The 16,466-nt window shown below is 36.4% G+C and overlaps 1 protein-coding gene across 7 annotated transcripts in view; it reads right to left on the minus strand.

Moving 5' to 3' along the window:
- Window positions 1–16,466, minus strand: part of GRIK1 (glutamate ionotropic receptor kainate type subunit 1) — a 404,603-nt gene that overhangs the window by 164,317 nt on the left and 223,820 nt on the right. The gene's annotated exons all lie outside the window — the stretch shown is intronic.

The raw sequence follows: 16,466 nt of genomic DNA on the forward strand, positions 1-16,466 counted from the left end.
TGGGAAACCACTGGCCATCTTTGAGCAGAGGAGTGAAATGATATGACATATTTCAAGAGAATCCAGCTGGCTTCTGTATTAAGAATAGACTGAAGGGAGGAGAAGGGCAAGAACAAAGCACAGGGAGATCTGCCTTCGGAGCTGTTGCAATAATAGGCTATTCCAGTAAGAGTCTATTTCAATAATCCAGATGAGAGGTGATGACAGCTTTGTACAGATTAGTGGGACTGGGATGTGACAAAAAGTGGTTGAGTTCTCGACAAAATCTGAAGGACTTCAGCAGGATTTGCTGATGAAGCATAAGTGAGAAGAACGGAGTCGAGGATAACATCAGGTTTTTGGCTTGAAATTGCCATTGACCAAGACGAAGAGTGATGCAGAAGGTGCTTGACGTGGGACATGATTCTTTCGTGCTGCCTACTAGAAGTCCAAGTGAAGCTATCATCCTCAGCAAACTGATGCAGGAACAGAAAACCAAAGACCACGTGTTCTCATATATAAGTGGGAGCCAAATGATAAGAACACATGGACACATAGAGGGGAACAACACACACTGGGGCCTATTGGAGGACAAAGGATGGGAGGAGGGAGAGGATCAGGAAAAATAACTAATGGGTACTAGACTTAATAGTTGGGTGATGAAATTATCTGCACAGCAAACCCCCATGACACATATTTACCTATATACAAAACTGTGCATGTACCACTGAACTTAAAGTTTTTTAAATTATTTTTTTATTTTTTTAAAGTCCAAGTGGAGAGGCCAGCTGTGAAGTTAGATATATCAGTCTGGATCTTATGGGGGAGAGATTGGGCCTAGACATAGAAATTTGGGAGTCATCACCATAAAGGTGGCATTTAAAGCCATGAGACTGAATGGCATCACCCGGGAGTACGTGTAGATTTAAAGAGGCAGATGGGTCACTTGAGGTCAGGAGTTTGAGACCAGACTGGTCAACAGGGCAAAGCCCCATCTCTATTAAAATACAAAAATTAGCCAGGCATGGTGGTGGGCACCTGTAATCCCAGCCACTCAGGAGGCTGAGGCAGAGAATCGCTTGCATTTGAGAGGCAGAGGTTGCAGTGAGCCGTGATCGCACCACTGCACTCCAGCCTGGGCGACAGAACAAGACTCCATCTCAAAAAACAAAACAAAGAAAAACAAACAGAGACTAGAGTGATGCAGCCAGAAGCCAAGGAATGACTGAGCCACCAGAAGCTGGAGGAAACAAAGAAATGAATTTCTCCTAGAGCCCTCAGAGAAAATAAGACCCTGCTAATACCTGGATTTCAGACTTCTGGCCTCTGGGATCTGTGAGAGAATAAATTTCTGTCATTTTAAGCCACCATCGGTGGTAATTTGTGATGATAGACACAGGAAACTAATGCAGTATCTCAGTTGTCTTTAGGAAGTTTTCATATTGGTCACTTTTAATTGCTGTGTTTCTTTTCTCTTTGTAAAATGTTATTTTATTCAGTTCTTCAAATAGCAATTTTTAACTCTCTAGCATGATTTTTGCAAATATGGCACATAGCTGTACTGTACAACACATTGAGTTTTTTGTTTATGGTGTTTTTCCTATTCAGAATGTGATAGGGCCAAGATACCGTATGTATTCTAACAAAGCTTGCTTGCTCCCTTAACTAACTTCTGTGTGCCCGTTGTGACCATCTGTGAGGTCATCCAGGAAGAAAAGTAAAACCATTAGCTGACAATCAAGACATGGAAAGCGTTTGTAGTGTTGACTCCTGTTTTGCATTCCTGTGGAATAATAACCATTCCAGAAGCTATCAACAGAAAACAAGATGGCAGTTTGATCTATTCCTTTGCTGATAGCTGCTCCTTAAATATACAATATTCTATTGCCTCTCTTTATTGCCACATCCATAATTCTAGTTTATTACATCATAAGCAATTTACTATAGGCCTATATTTACTGCACCTTTAATTCCAAGGCTACAGATTTAAATTCTAGGATTCCCTTAGATAAATGCTCTCTTCCTCACCCAGCTTTCCTATTTTTGGTGTATCTTTGGAGCTCAACACATTCTTGGTAAAGATCCCATGCTGGATGGATTTGGGTGGGAAGCAGGTGTTTCTTGACCTGATGGAAAGTGAATGGACAGAAGAGATTGGATTTTTACCTTTCAGAAAGTCCCAGCCAAGAACAGAGTTGTGGTTAAGGACAAGGACAGCTTCAACTGCAAACTGGCTCTGACCCAGTCTGCTATAAGTGTCTTCAGGTATTGGTATCCTTTGAGGCACGAGAATGGGGTTTGATGTCATCCTTGAGACAATAACCACATCCAGGCTCACTCTTTGATGCCTTAAAGAGATTTGCATTAATTCACTAGGAATGGCCTTTGAAGAATTAGAAAATATGGAGCAAGGAATTATGGATGTACTTCAGAGGGCAGCTAGTAAGAGAAAGGCCGTGGATTATGCACAGTTTAGTAAACACTACTTGTAATTTTCCTTAATAAATTTGAGTTGCACCATAAAAACTACCCAAAGCCAAAGTTACTCTTATTCCAGTGTTATTCAATACTCAGTTTAACTCGTAAAACATTATTAGCCATCTATTAATGTCTAAGAGTATGCTAGGAGAAGTGGAAAGTACAAAGATGAAAGATGCTTGCTTCCTGCCCTCAGCAGAGCTTCCAGTCTTTTGGGACATGTTGCATTACTGGTGAAGAGTACAGAAAAAGAAAGTAAGTATAGCAGTCAATTATTCTATCAGCAAAGCAAAAAGCCTACTTTTTGTCTCCTATGTGGAATCTTTCCTGATTCCTCCAGCCAAAGGTGAACTCTCCCTTTCTTTTGGTAGCATAAAATCTACTACATATTTCAAGGAATTTATTTTTGTGTAAAATAAGCCTACATCCTGCTCTGCCTGTTCCTCGAAGATCGGGACGGCATCTACCGAAATGTGCCTTCTCTTTCAGAGCTAAATGCAGTGATTTGGTCGTAGTATGTTGGCCCCAGTAAATGGTCCTTCAGTTGAACTTATTCTCCTCCTTGTGCCTTCACACTATGCCTCACAAAGTAGTTTGTTCTGCCCATACAGAGGCCTCTGAGATAGGCAGGGAAGATGGAGGGTGGTTATTGAGGTCTGTAGTGAGATTGCTTGACTTTTTCCATTACTGCCTTTTTAGTGATGATTTCTCACTCTCTCCCAACAATCACGGCCCATTGTCCCCAAGCACTTTCAAAGCTTGCTTTTCATCAGGCTGCCAGCCCCTTAATATCATGGAGGTATGGCTCATCTCCTGTTCAACAGCAGATTTTAGGCAAGAGCCAGGAATATTGCCAAAGAATTCATGCCAAACTTTCATTCTTATGAAAGTCTGATCCCTTTAATGTCTCTTGAGAGCAGTTATAGTTTTAGCTTTTAACATCTCATTTAAATGACACATATTCACGCTGAAGAGCACATGATTCTATTTATCTCCTTATTAATTAAATGAATGGAATAAAACAAGTTCACGACCTGTGGTTCCAGGGAAACTATATTATGTGTTGCATCCCCATTTTCTAGTTTTCTTCTTCCGTATTTGTTATTTCTCAACCTGAAATTTCTTGCTGAGAAGAACATATTGCTGTTAAAGATTAGAACTGATGTTTGAAGCCAAAATAAATGGAGGTTCAGAGCTCCCACAGAGCAGTATCTACCAATGTGTGTGCATAGATGTTGCCCATGAGATCTTATACATTAAGAGAGTTTAGTGGTCAAATATGTTTGGGAGGCACTGCTTCATTTCATCCTTCTTAAAAATTCACACCATACAATAACATTTGTCTCTCAGAAGTCCTGCAGGAAAGAAAACAGTTTGAGTGTTTAACTCAGTATCTCCCAAATTCGTTAGATGACAGGACAGTTTTCCTTGTAACTGTAACCTACAGTGGGATTGTTGTCTTAAGAAACACATTTTGAAAAGTTTGATCCATAGATCTACTCTCTTTGGGACTGACTAAAATAATTTGCAGTCTTAAATATTGTTTTTGAAACAATATTTTCATTTTGTTCATTTTAATGAAAATGAAATGATAAGTTAGACATCGTTTCTTGATCAGAAATATGACCTTTAATTATGACACTACTTTTAATCTAATTCATACCAGATTTACATCATCAAATCTTATGTCATCTTTTCATTTACAAAAATACCTAAGCATTAAGATGGTCTGTATATCTACAAAAAACAGCATCTTTTTTTAATCAGTCATATCTCACAGATAGGTTGCAGGTAAGGTGCATGTCCTTCACATTTAATGTAAATATTTAAAATGCATTTGTTATATTCTTTTCTCTCTCTTTTTTTTTGTGACAAAGTCTTGCTTTGTCACCCAGGCTGCATTGCAGTGATACGGTCTTGGCTCACTGCAACCTCTGGCTCCCGGGTTCAAGCGATTCTCCTGCCTCAGCCTCCTGAGTAGCTGGTACTACAGGCGTGTGCCACCACACCCAGCTAGTTTTTGTATTTTTTTGTATTTTTGTATTTTTAGTGGAGATGGGGTTTTGCCATGTGGGCCAGACTGGTCTCGAACTCCTGACCTCAGGTGATCTGTCCTCCTCGGTCCCCCAAAGTGCTGGGTTTACAGGCATGAGCCACTGTGCCTGGACTCTTCTTTTTCTTTCTTAATATTTTCCAGTTGGTTTTTAAAACATCTCTGTATTATTTCTAACTGTTTCAGTATTTGAAAATTTAAAAAAAATCCTTTTAATGACATTATTCATTTACTGATTTTAAAAAAGTATGCAAAATGATACGTTAGGCAACAACAGTGTTGTAGAACATCTAAAAAGGTTACAGAATCTTAGATGTAGCATTTACATATTTACTATGACACTTTTCCTTCAAAGTGTCTGACTGAAACTCTGTATTTATTATTGTCCGTAAGTTACCCCAGAATCCAGAAAGTACTTCTGTTACTAATACCTTCCTAGATTGCTCTCAGTTTCATTCTAAGATCCAACACTTTAAAATGAACTGAGAGTTTGCATTGACATGAATAATGAATGAGTTCGATGAAAGTTATTTCTCAGAGAAAATTTCTTTGTGAAGTAGTTAGGTCCCAGATGAAGAGAGATAAGCTGGACTAACACAGATATCCAAGAAAGCTTCAAGTTGACCGAAAATAAAGGGCAGTTAAACGTCATATCACAGAGGGATCTGTGTTCAGAATGCTGCAAATAAGACCTTTTGGAAATACACACCATTTATTTTTAAAGTAGTAGCATCTGAAAGTCCACTTGACTGCTCAATACATATATTTTTAAATCTGCTGCACTCTGTGAACTCCCACAATGGATATTCAAGGCTTTTTTTTTTTTTTTTTTTTTTTTTTTTTTTTTTTTTGAGAGGGAGTCTCCCTCTGTCGCCCAGGCTGGAGTGCAGTGGCGCGATCTCCGCTCACTGCAAGCTCCACTTCCCTGGTTCATGCCATTCTCTTGCCTCAGCCTCCCAAGTAGCTGGGACTACAGGCAGCCGCCGCCATGCTCAGCTAATTTTTTGTATTTTTAGTAGAAACGGGGTTTCACTGTGTTAGCCAGGATGGTCTCGATCTCCTGACCTCGTGATCCGCCTGCCTTGGCCTCCCAAAGTGCTGGAATTACAGGCGTGAGCCACCGCGCCCAGCCTATTCAAGGCATTTTACTTTCTGGTGTATCTGATGTGTGTGGAGACATTTTTTATTCTAAATAATTTTATTTTAAAAGCACACATACAATTATATATTGGGTAATACATTGAAAGAAAGGGAAAAAAACAAGATGCAACCATAACACTGTGAAATAATCACTATTAACACAACAGTTTGGTGAATTTCCTTCTATTCTTTTCCTACACATACCTGAATTTTCTCTGAAATAGTTAAGATGACTCTATCCGATTTTCTTTCTTTCTTTTTTGTTTTTTTAGACAGTGTTTCACTCATGTTGCAAAGGCTGGAGTGCAATGGCACTATCTCCGCTCACTGCAACCTCTGCCCCTTGGGTTCAAGCGATTCTCCTGCCTCAGCCTCCTGAGTAGCTGGGCCTACAGGCATGTGCCACCACACCCAGCTAATTTTTGTATTTTTAGTAGAGACAGGGTTTCATCATGTTGGCCAGGCTGGTCTCGAACTCCTGACCTCAAGTGATCCACCTGCGTTGGCCTCCGAAAGTGCTGGGATTACAGGCATAAACCACCGTGCCTGGCCTGACTCTATCCATTTTCTCCTGTCATTTTCACATAGGTATCTTTTCCTGAACATAATCCACCTTTTTAATGGCTGCTTAGTATTTCATTGTCTGGATATTCACAGTTTTCTTAATCCACCCCACTTTTTTGGGTAAGTTGTTGTCAGTTCTTCACTATTATACATTCTATTATGATTGACATTAAGCATTTTTGGTGTTTTTGGAGAAAGTAAAATGCCTTGTAATTATGAAACATAAGGTATAAACAGTTTAGGCTTTTATTATATAATGCTACATGGACCTGCAGAAGTGAAGGCTGAACAAATTTATATGTGCATGCATCCACCATGTGGAAATGCCCAACTGAATTGCAACCTCCCTCAGAATCTGTATGATTTTAGGTCAATGTATTATAGAAAATATTTATTATTGCTTCAATTTGCATCCCTTTGATTACTGAGTAGTTTAATTTTAAAATTTATTTGCTACCTATTTATACATCTGTAATTTTAAATCACTTGTTCCTCCTGTCTTTTGCCTTTTTTATATCCTGAGATATCATTGTTTTTGTTATTGATATGTTACTTTCTTACTCATAATGATATAAAATGGTCACTATTTTTTATTGCACATGTTTTCTCAGTTTATTATTTAGTGCTTAATGTTGATTAGGTTTTTGGGCAGAGAAATGTTTACATTTATAATTACAAATATATTAATTTTTTCCTGAAACACGAAACATTCATAGTAGTTATTACTATTTCTGGTTCTTTCCCTTCTGAATACATGCGTGGATTGTACCTGACGTGGGGTTGGTTGGGGCTGTGTGACTAGCTGTGTCCCATGACTTGTGAGCAGAAGGCTCTGATGTCACTTCCTGGCCAGAGAACTTCACTACTAGTGAGAGAATTCCCAGACCTCTCTTCTGTTTCCCTCTGCCCAGTGACTGCTCTTTCAGCCTGGGACGTTCGTTGGAGCAGAGCCTGCAACAGACTCACTACAGTCATTTCAACAAGAATCCATCTTGTAAGCCTCTATTTTAAACCTCATTTTTTTTGGTTGTTTTTTGTTTTTTGTTTTTTTTGGAAGAATCATTTTTTACAGTAACACAATCTAGCCTATGTGGGACTGTCGGAATTCAAAATTTCTCCTCAGCCCACATAATTGATAAATATAATTGATATTAGGGTTTTTAATAAGATTTTTGTGTTTTCATAATTTAGCTCATTTAATCCATTTGAAATATCTTGATGTGTGGTATTAGAAGAAAGGCTAGTATAATTATATATGCAATATATAATTGTATACCACATGCTGTTTATAATTTTACATATATACATACACCTACACACATATATGTCTATAATTTCCTACTGATCTGTTATACCACCTTTGTGACATAATAATTATCATATAATTTAATTTCTGGACTCTTCTGTTCCATCCATCTGTATAGTAGCATCACACTGTGCTAATACTGGTTCTAAAACTTGCTGGGTAAATGACCCTTTCTATAGGATCCATTTACTCTTCTTTTTTTTTTTTTTTTTTTTTTTTTGTGACAGAGTCTCGCTCTGTCACCCAGGCTGGAGTGCAGTGGTGCGATCTTGGCTCACTGCAACCTCCACCTCCCAGGCTCAAGCAATTCTCCTGCCTCAGAGTCCCAAGTAGCTGGGATTACAGGTGCCCGCCACCATGCCCGGCTAATTTTTGTATTTTTAGTAGAGATGGGGTTTCACCATATTGGTCAGGCTGGTCTCGAATTCCTGACCTCAGATAATCTTGAAAAGATTTGCTTATTCACTGGAATTTTGTTGAGAATATCATTAAACTTATAAATATTTGGGGAAAACATTGTTTTAAATTCCATCTTTGTATCTAAGAACATGGGCACATTTATATTTACATCAGGATATTTATATGATCAGTTTTATTTTATAGTTTTCAAAAACAAAATCATACAATATTTTTTCCTAGGTATTTTGCAGGTTTTTTTTCACAATTGAGTTTGATCTTTTATAATACGTATTTTTTGTTATTAATTTTATGTGTGTGTGTATTTACATTGGCTCACCTTCTCACATTATGAAATACTTTAATTTCCTCTTTATTATTTTGAGTTCTCTCATAATGTAGTACTCTTCAAATATTCATTACTTCTGTTTTGTTTATTGCATTGGTTAGAACTTTCAGAGTAAGAAAATGACAATGGGTCATCTTATTTTGTTCCTAATTTAAATATAAATGCCATTACTTATGGTTTGGAAGGCAGATTGAAATAAATGCTATATTATTAATTTAATATAATATAATAAATGCAAATTAAAATAAATATTATTTATACTCATGTCTCAATATGCACTGAATTTTATTAAATATTTTTCAGAGTTCAATTTGCCCTTCTAATGAGTTATTTCATATGAATACAATTCTTTACATTAACTCATCCTGGCAATTCTGGGATAAGCTGTATTTGATCAGTAAGAGTTTTTCTTTCAATATGCTGCTGAAAGTGATTTGTTGATACTTTATGTAGCGTTTTGCATTTATTAATAAATTAGATTTGATATAAGCTTTCTTATTTTGTGTATTGGCCTTGTCAATTTTGTCATTAGGTTATCTAAGCTTAATAAAATGTGAAGGATAGCTTTCTAATGATTTTTATGTCCTGGAAAAGTATAGAAATTCCATTCAGCTTAAAAAAACTGATCAGTATAACTGTGTAGCTCTGAATGCTTCTATCAAGAGTTCTTTGATCAAATGAAAAACATTTTTCTTTAGTTATTGATATTCTTGAGTAGACTTTGAGAATTTATTTTGGACTGTTACCTATTTCAATAAGACATTATTTTAATTATTATTTATTTTAGACTATTATCTATTTCAAAAAGATACTATTTTAATTATTTTTCATATACCTATTTAAATAATATTATATAACAATTATTATTGGAATTTAAATTGTTATGCTACCATTTTTTTTATTTCAACTTTTGCTTTTCCCTCCCTCCCTCCGTTATTTCCTTCCTTCCTTCCTTCCTTGCCTCTTTCCTTTTCTCTCCCTCCCTCCCTCTCTCCCTACTCCCACCAACCACCCTCCTTCCCTTTCTTCTTTCCTTCCAGCAGTTTTATCTACTTTAAAATTTAAAGAGTAACCCATTCTTGGATTGATGCCTTCCTATTTTGATTTTTAATTCACTTATTTGGTTTTGATTCTTGTTTTGAATTTCTCCTTATTTACTCATATTTAATATTTCTTGATATATTTCTAACTACTTGAATTAAATGCTTAAGGTATTATATAGTTACTTCAGTGTTTTTTTAACTCAACTTCTTAAAACATGAGGTAGAACATCAAGCACATTCATTTTCATATTACAGTCACACATCATATAACAATTATTTTGGTCAATGACAGACTGCATATATGAAGGTTATCCTGTAAGATTATAATGCCATATTTTTATGGTACCTTTTCTATATTTGGATATATAAATACTTACCATTCCGTTACAATTGCCAAAAGTATTCAGCACAGTAACATACCATACAGGTTTGTAACCTAGGAGCAATAGGCTACACCATATAGCCTAGACGTGTAATAAGCTATAATGTTTGCATGACAAAATTGCCTAAGGATGCATTTTTCCAGAATATAGACATGACTGTAATTTTTCAGGCAATAACAAGATAAATATCTAGTATAAGGAAGCAGTAGCCCCTTCCCTTACAATAGACACCATGGAATCTTTTTGTCTTTTTGACTGATTAGCAGAAAATAGTATCAATGTGACTCTTATAGGTCTCTGCTTCCATGCAATCTATACTTTCTGTCATTTTAGCTGTTGAAATTTATCAAAGTATTTACCCTTTAAAAAAATTTGTTAAAGCGTTGGGTTTGTAGGTTTACTTCTCTATGTAATTCTGGTTTATTTCACACATTTTATTGTGGGTATTTACATTTTTATTTTACAGATATTTTTAAATACACACATATTTTTTCATTGACTCAAAACTTAGACATGTTTTTAAGCTTCAAAAGTTTCAAGATTTTGTAAATTTTTTCTAATGAAAAATAAAGTAGCTCAAGTACAATACTGCAAGCAAAAAGAAAACTTGTGAAATTTTTCTTTTTTGAAAATAAAGAATAAAGGAGAAAAATAATAATTTAAAATTCTACTACCTAGAGAGTTAACGGTATTATGATTTGGGTGTATTTTCTTCCAATCCTGTTTGCTGTGTGTATTTATAAATATGGTGTGTGTATATATACATATACACACATATAAATATGTGCGTGTATATATGTACATATACACACATATAAATATGTGTGTGTGTGTGTGTGTGTGTACACACACACATATATGTGTCCTGGAATCATATTGCATATAAAATATTGTATTTTTGTGTCTTTTTCTTAATGACATTTTCATGTTATTTAGTATTTACTCAAATATAATTTTAGTGATGTACAATATTCCACCTAAAAACACAAAAGTTTATTTATATAACTCTATTGCTAAACATTATATTCATTTCCAATTTTTTGCCATAAAAATAGCATTTCAATGAATAAATTCTTGTGAATAAAATGGTATTGGCACATCTCTTTGTTTCCTTAATTCTTTTATACAAAATTGTAACGTATTATGAAGAACAGGTTCATTTTTAAGGATCTTGATACCTGTCACCTAATTGCCTTCTAGAAATATTGTATCAACTTACATGCCTACCACAAGTGTATGAAAGTGCACATTTCTCTAAATTTCCAAGTATTGTAAATAAAAAGAAATCAACTTCTTAGGAAAAAAACTTTGCAATTTATGGTTATTTAAATTCATATTTTGTTGATTATTAATGAAGCTGAACGTTTTTCCACAATGATTTTATTGTATTTTGTTGGATTGCTTCTTTGTTAGTTCCTAAGTCTTTGTCTTGCCCATTTTGAATGTTCATATTTATCTTCTTTTGCATTTATGCATTAAGGAAAGAAAGGATCTTCCAATTATAGTTGCACATACTTTTTCTAGTTTGTAATGTCTTGTAGCTCCATTTGAACTCTTTTTCTGATCATGACACTTTTATAGTTTTATGTAATTCAGTCTGTCTTCTTATAGTAAAGATATTTACTCCACCACTTTTTGGAAACTGTTTTTTTTTTTTTTTTCTTCCCACTCATGCTTCTATACCATTGTTCAGATTGAGGTAAGAGTGGCCTCGTTATGCTATGTTGACAGCTGAGTGTTTCAACATGTGCTAGTGTTTCTCTTGCTGGACTTTTGTACAAGGACCAACAGTAAATGAGTCTGTCTCTCTTCAGGTACCCAAGCCATCAGACTTAAAGCTGAGCAGCTGTCAGCACACTGCCTTTCATCATATTGATTAGAGAAATAGAGGGAGCTACATCCAGTGATAAGAGTGAAGGAGATGCAGAGAAGAGCAGGGATCTAAAACAAAATTCTTAATGGGCTTCAGGTCTCTCCTTGTTATTTCTGGGGTCCAGCCGCATTCTTGTCCTCACATCTTAATATCCATATCATACATTCTCTTTTTAAACTAATTTGATTTGGATTTTTGTTAAATGCAACCATAGTTTTAACTGATATTTTATTTTTCTGTTTTTTTTTTTCATTCTTGTAATGCCTATAGAATTATTCTCTGCTCTAAGATCAGAGGAATATTGCCTCATATTGTTTTCCGCAGATTTAAAAATATTTACTGCTGTCACGCATTTGGAATTTATTTTGGGGCATGGCATGTGGCAACAATCTTTGTTTTTTGAAATAGGTAACTGACCATAAATACATTAATAAATATGCCATAATAAAACAAACTCTAATTGTGGAATTTTAGACAAATTGAATAGTAAATCTTGATTGGGGGTTAAGATACACTCCCTAAACTCTTTAAGCTTGGCTATGAAGGATATGTGAAATTTTGGGACGGCAGAAATGGAGAAAGTACATTCTAGGCAAAGCACTAGAAAAAAAATCTTTGAAATTTGGAACATATTGACTATTTTGGGATAGATATTTCTGGAAATACAGCTGAACGTTTCCTCTGCCATTATTTTTTTTTTTTTGCTCCAGCTGTACAGTCGTTGGTGTAGCACCTCTTAATTTGTATTGCACTAATTTGTTTACATTAGTCTGCCTTGCTGAGCCATAAGCCTGAACTGTCTTGTCTTTATAGTCTCAGCAACTGTACACTGCATAGCATATAAGAGGTGATCAATTAATGTTTATGAACTAGATGAATAAATGAGTGTATGTTTCAACTGGCAAGAAGCAATGGGGAAATAGCTCAGAGATTTTTCCTAGAATATTAACATGATCTAATCTGTATTTTAAGCAGGTTATTCTTAGTTATAACTCCATAATATATGTTTAGAGTATCTAACTTTTTGCTCTATTTTATTTCATGGTTCTTTTCAGACAAGTGAGGTACAGTTTGCTCTTTACACACTTCTTACCATGATTGTCTCTGGTATATCTAAGGTTGTGTCTCTTAAGTCCAAAGTATTAACTAAGAGTAATGATGGATCTTAATATCAAATGCTATAATAAAACTAAAAAAATTGTAATTTGTGTGAATCACCCAAAAGGGACATTAACCAGGAAAAGCAACAAGAAACGAAAACAATGTGTATTTTCAATGTGGACAACATCTCTGGTTAGCAACGAGGGTTACTGACCTGGGACTGAGTGGCTTTCCAGGGATGCAGGACATTTGGTGCTAAAACCAGGACAGTAGGTCACCCTGTAACCTGACCAATATGAACATCTTTGGCTTCACCGAGAGTAGGTGGATATTTGTGGGCAGGACTGGGTAGTGCCACCTGAATGCACTGTGATAAATTTTATTCTTTCTAAGATGCAAATCAGAGAGCACCTCAGGCAATGTCATTGCAAGGGCTGGGGAAAGGATTCCAAAACCCAGCTGTAAAATTACCTCTAGCTGTAAATACTTTTTTATAGCTTTGATTCTAATTTCCCCTGAGATTCTTTATAAATCAACCAATCTCTTTGTTCCTCAATTTTTTTAACTTACCAAATGGGGATGATAACACTAAATGAGGGCAATCAGAGTTATGATAACGCTAAATGATTGAAAGCATTTTGTAAGCATTGTGTCAATGTTCTTCCAATACCTAATCTTTCAGAATGGAAATTAGTTGGAGAGTTCATTATTTTCATTAGAATTCAGAGTCCAGCTCCCCATAGGACAAGGAACAGTGAATTGTAGCATGATATTGGATGAACTCTTAAATGATCTGGGGAATTGAAGATCACTGACCAACTTATGTCTCATATATGTCCTATAGGGTTGGGTTGAAATCCCTTCCCATTGCTACATAATTCAGGGTTGTTCAGGAATGTGTGTGTGAGTTACACTGGCTCACACTATGCACCATAATTTGAGCTACAACTGCACTCAACTTCATAGCACACGGGGATTCACTAGTGACTGCCGATGGTCAGTCTGCTGAGTTAGCAATTTCCCCTAGGACTATCATAATCTGCTGACGCAAGGCAGCTCAAGGTGGAAAGGGACTTACACCATTCTAAATGTACTAGGAGGAGAGATGAGAGGCCAGGGCTGGGACTAGGGTGAGTCAAGGAGGCATTTACCTTGCAGGTACAATTTAAACTTGTGCCAAAATATTTAGTAATCAAGATAAGTAATATTTTAATGTAATATTTAAAATCAAATTAATGCAAAAATGTATGGGAAACAAAGTATCTAAATTGTGAGTGAAGTCAGGATCCAACACTGCACTTGCATGTGGCTCACATCACTTGCCTCTCTCTAATCCTGAGCCTGCCAAGATCCAGACTTAGAGAGTTAGGGCCATAGTCACATTACAGAGTAGCCTTCTCACCAATGTATGTCGGACCATCTAGAATGTAGTATTCTACTTCTATGGTGAAGTAGAAAAATTATAAATGCTTCCCAACAAACCCCTTTCTACCTAAGAGTAGCTTAGGCACTAAAAATATTTCTAAAAATATAAATTGGTACTCTGGAAGTGTCAAGCACAACGTTAAGTTCTTTAAATATAGTATTATATTATTATAATCACTACAATAAATTACTGTACAAGATAGATGTTGATATGGTTTGGCTATGTCCCCACCCATATCTCATCATGAACTGTAGTTCCCATAATCCCTGTGTGTGGTGGGGGGGACCTGGTGGGAAGTAATTGAATCATGGGGGTGGTTACCCCTAAGCTGTTCTCATGATAGTGAATGAGTTCTCATGAGATCTGATGCTTTTATAAGGGACTTTTCCCCCTTTGCTCAGCACTTCTCGTTTCTGCCGCCATGTGAAGAAGGACATGTTTGCTTCCCCTTTCACCATGATTGTAAGTTTCTTGAGGCCTCCACAGCCATGCTGCACTGTGAGTCAATTAAACCTCTTTTCATTATAAATTACCCATCTCAGGTATTTCTTCATGGCAGCATAAGAATGAACTAATACAGTAAACTTGTACTGGGACAGTGGAGCGGGTGGTGGTGCTGCTATAAAGATATCCAAAAATGTGGAAGCAACTTTGGAACTGGATAGCAGACAGAGGCTGGAACAGTTTGGAGGGTTCGGAAAACGACATGAAAATGTGGGAAAGTTAGAAACTTCCTAAAGACTTGGAGGGCTCAGAGACAGGAGGATGTGGGAAAGTTTGGAACTTTCTAGAGACTTGTTGAATGGCTTTAACCAAAATGCTGATAGTGATGTGGACAATGAAGTCCAGACTGAGTTGGTCACAAGTGGAGATGAGGAACTTCTTGAGAACTGGAACAAAGGTGATTCTTGCTATGCTCTAGCAAAGAGACAGGATTTTGCTCCTGCCCTGGAGAACTATGGAACTTTGAACTTGAGAGAGGTTATTTTGGGTATCTGGTAGAAAAAATTTCTAAGTGGCAAAGCATTCAAGAGGAAGCAGTGCATAAAAGTTTGAAAAATTTGTAGCCTGACGATGCAAAAGAAAAACTCATTTTCTGGAGAGAAATTCAAGTCCACTGCAGAAATTTGAATCAGTAATGAGAAGCTGAATGTTAATCACCAAGACAATGGGGAAAATGCCTCCACGGCATGCCAGAGACCTTCACAGCAGCCCCTCCCATCACAGGCCTGGAGGCCTAGGAGGGAAAAATGGTTTTGTGGGCTTCTGCTCTGTACAGCCTCAGGACATAGTGCCCTGTGTCCCAGCAGCTTCAGCTTCAGCTGTGGCTAAAAGGGGCCCAAGTACAGCTCAGGTCATGGCTTCCGAGGGTGCAAGCCCCAAGCCTTGGTGGCTTACACATGGTGTTGAGCCTGCAGGTGCACAGAAGTCAAGAATTAAGGTTTACGAACCTTCACGTAGATTTCAGAGGATGTATGAAAATGTCTGGATATCCTTTGAGAATAAAACAGCTGATGTGCATAATCAGAAACTCTCTGTTATGCGACGTTTTAGTACTCAGTGCCTTTGCACTCCTTAGCTCAACTCTTACTGCTCAAAGATACCCTTTAGGAGGGTGTCCCTTCTGCAAGGAGAAGTTGTGAAACCATTTCTTTAAAAGTTACACTGTGCAAAAATCACAGTGACATTTCTATTGCATTTGCACTTTCCTTCAACTTCTGTTCTAGTCAAAATAGATTTGACTTTGAAGATACAGAAATGCACATAATTCACGTCCTTGAGTCGGTAGTTACAGTAGAAAGGTGTGTGTGTGTACGTGTGTGTATATAATATATGTGTGTGTGTGTATATATATATATATATAAGGTTGGTGCAAAAGTAATTGTAGTTTTTGCCATTGAAAGTTATCTAGATAAAAGCTTTTATAATTATGTACTACTTAATATATATATGTACTACTTTATATATATGCCTTTAATCTAGATGAAATTTTTTTCCTTAACAATAGTGTAATTTACAAATTTTTCTGTCTTCAGCTATCACTCACCTAAGACTTGAGGAATCATTCTCTGAGTCAATTATAAAAGCAATTGATAAGGCAAGATCCTAAAACTTCTGGGATTTTCCATCAATAAAGTAACTTTTAAGCCTTACAGAGCAGAGCTTGTTCCTTCATCTTCATCGGTTTTCACATTTCTTTGTCAAAAATATAACTCTGTAAAATTAGGGCTAAATTCCTTGAGAAGAATTTAAAACATATAGGTTTCAAATATTCAACTAAGCCTCAAAGAAAGAAGAAAGAAACATGGGCTCATAGAGGTGATTTTTTTTTTTTTTCTCCAGCCAGCATGGTCATCGTTCCCTGCCAGGCATCT

The sequence above is a fragment of the Papio anubis genome, chromosome 4 (assembly GCF_008728515.1).
Source record: "Papio anubis isolate 15944 chromosome 4, Panubis1.0, whole genome shotgun sequence".
Lineage (NCBI taxonomy): Eukaryota > Metazoa > Chordata > Mammalia > Primates > Cercopithecidae > Papio > Papio anubis.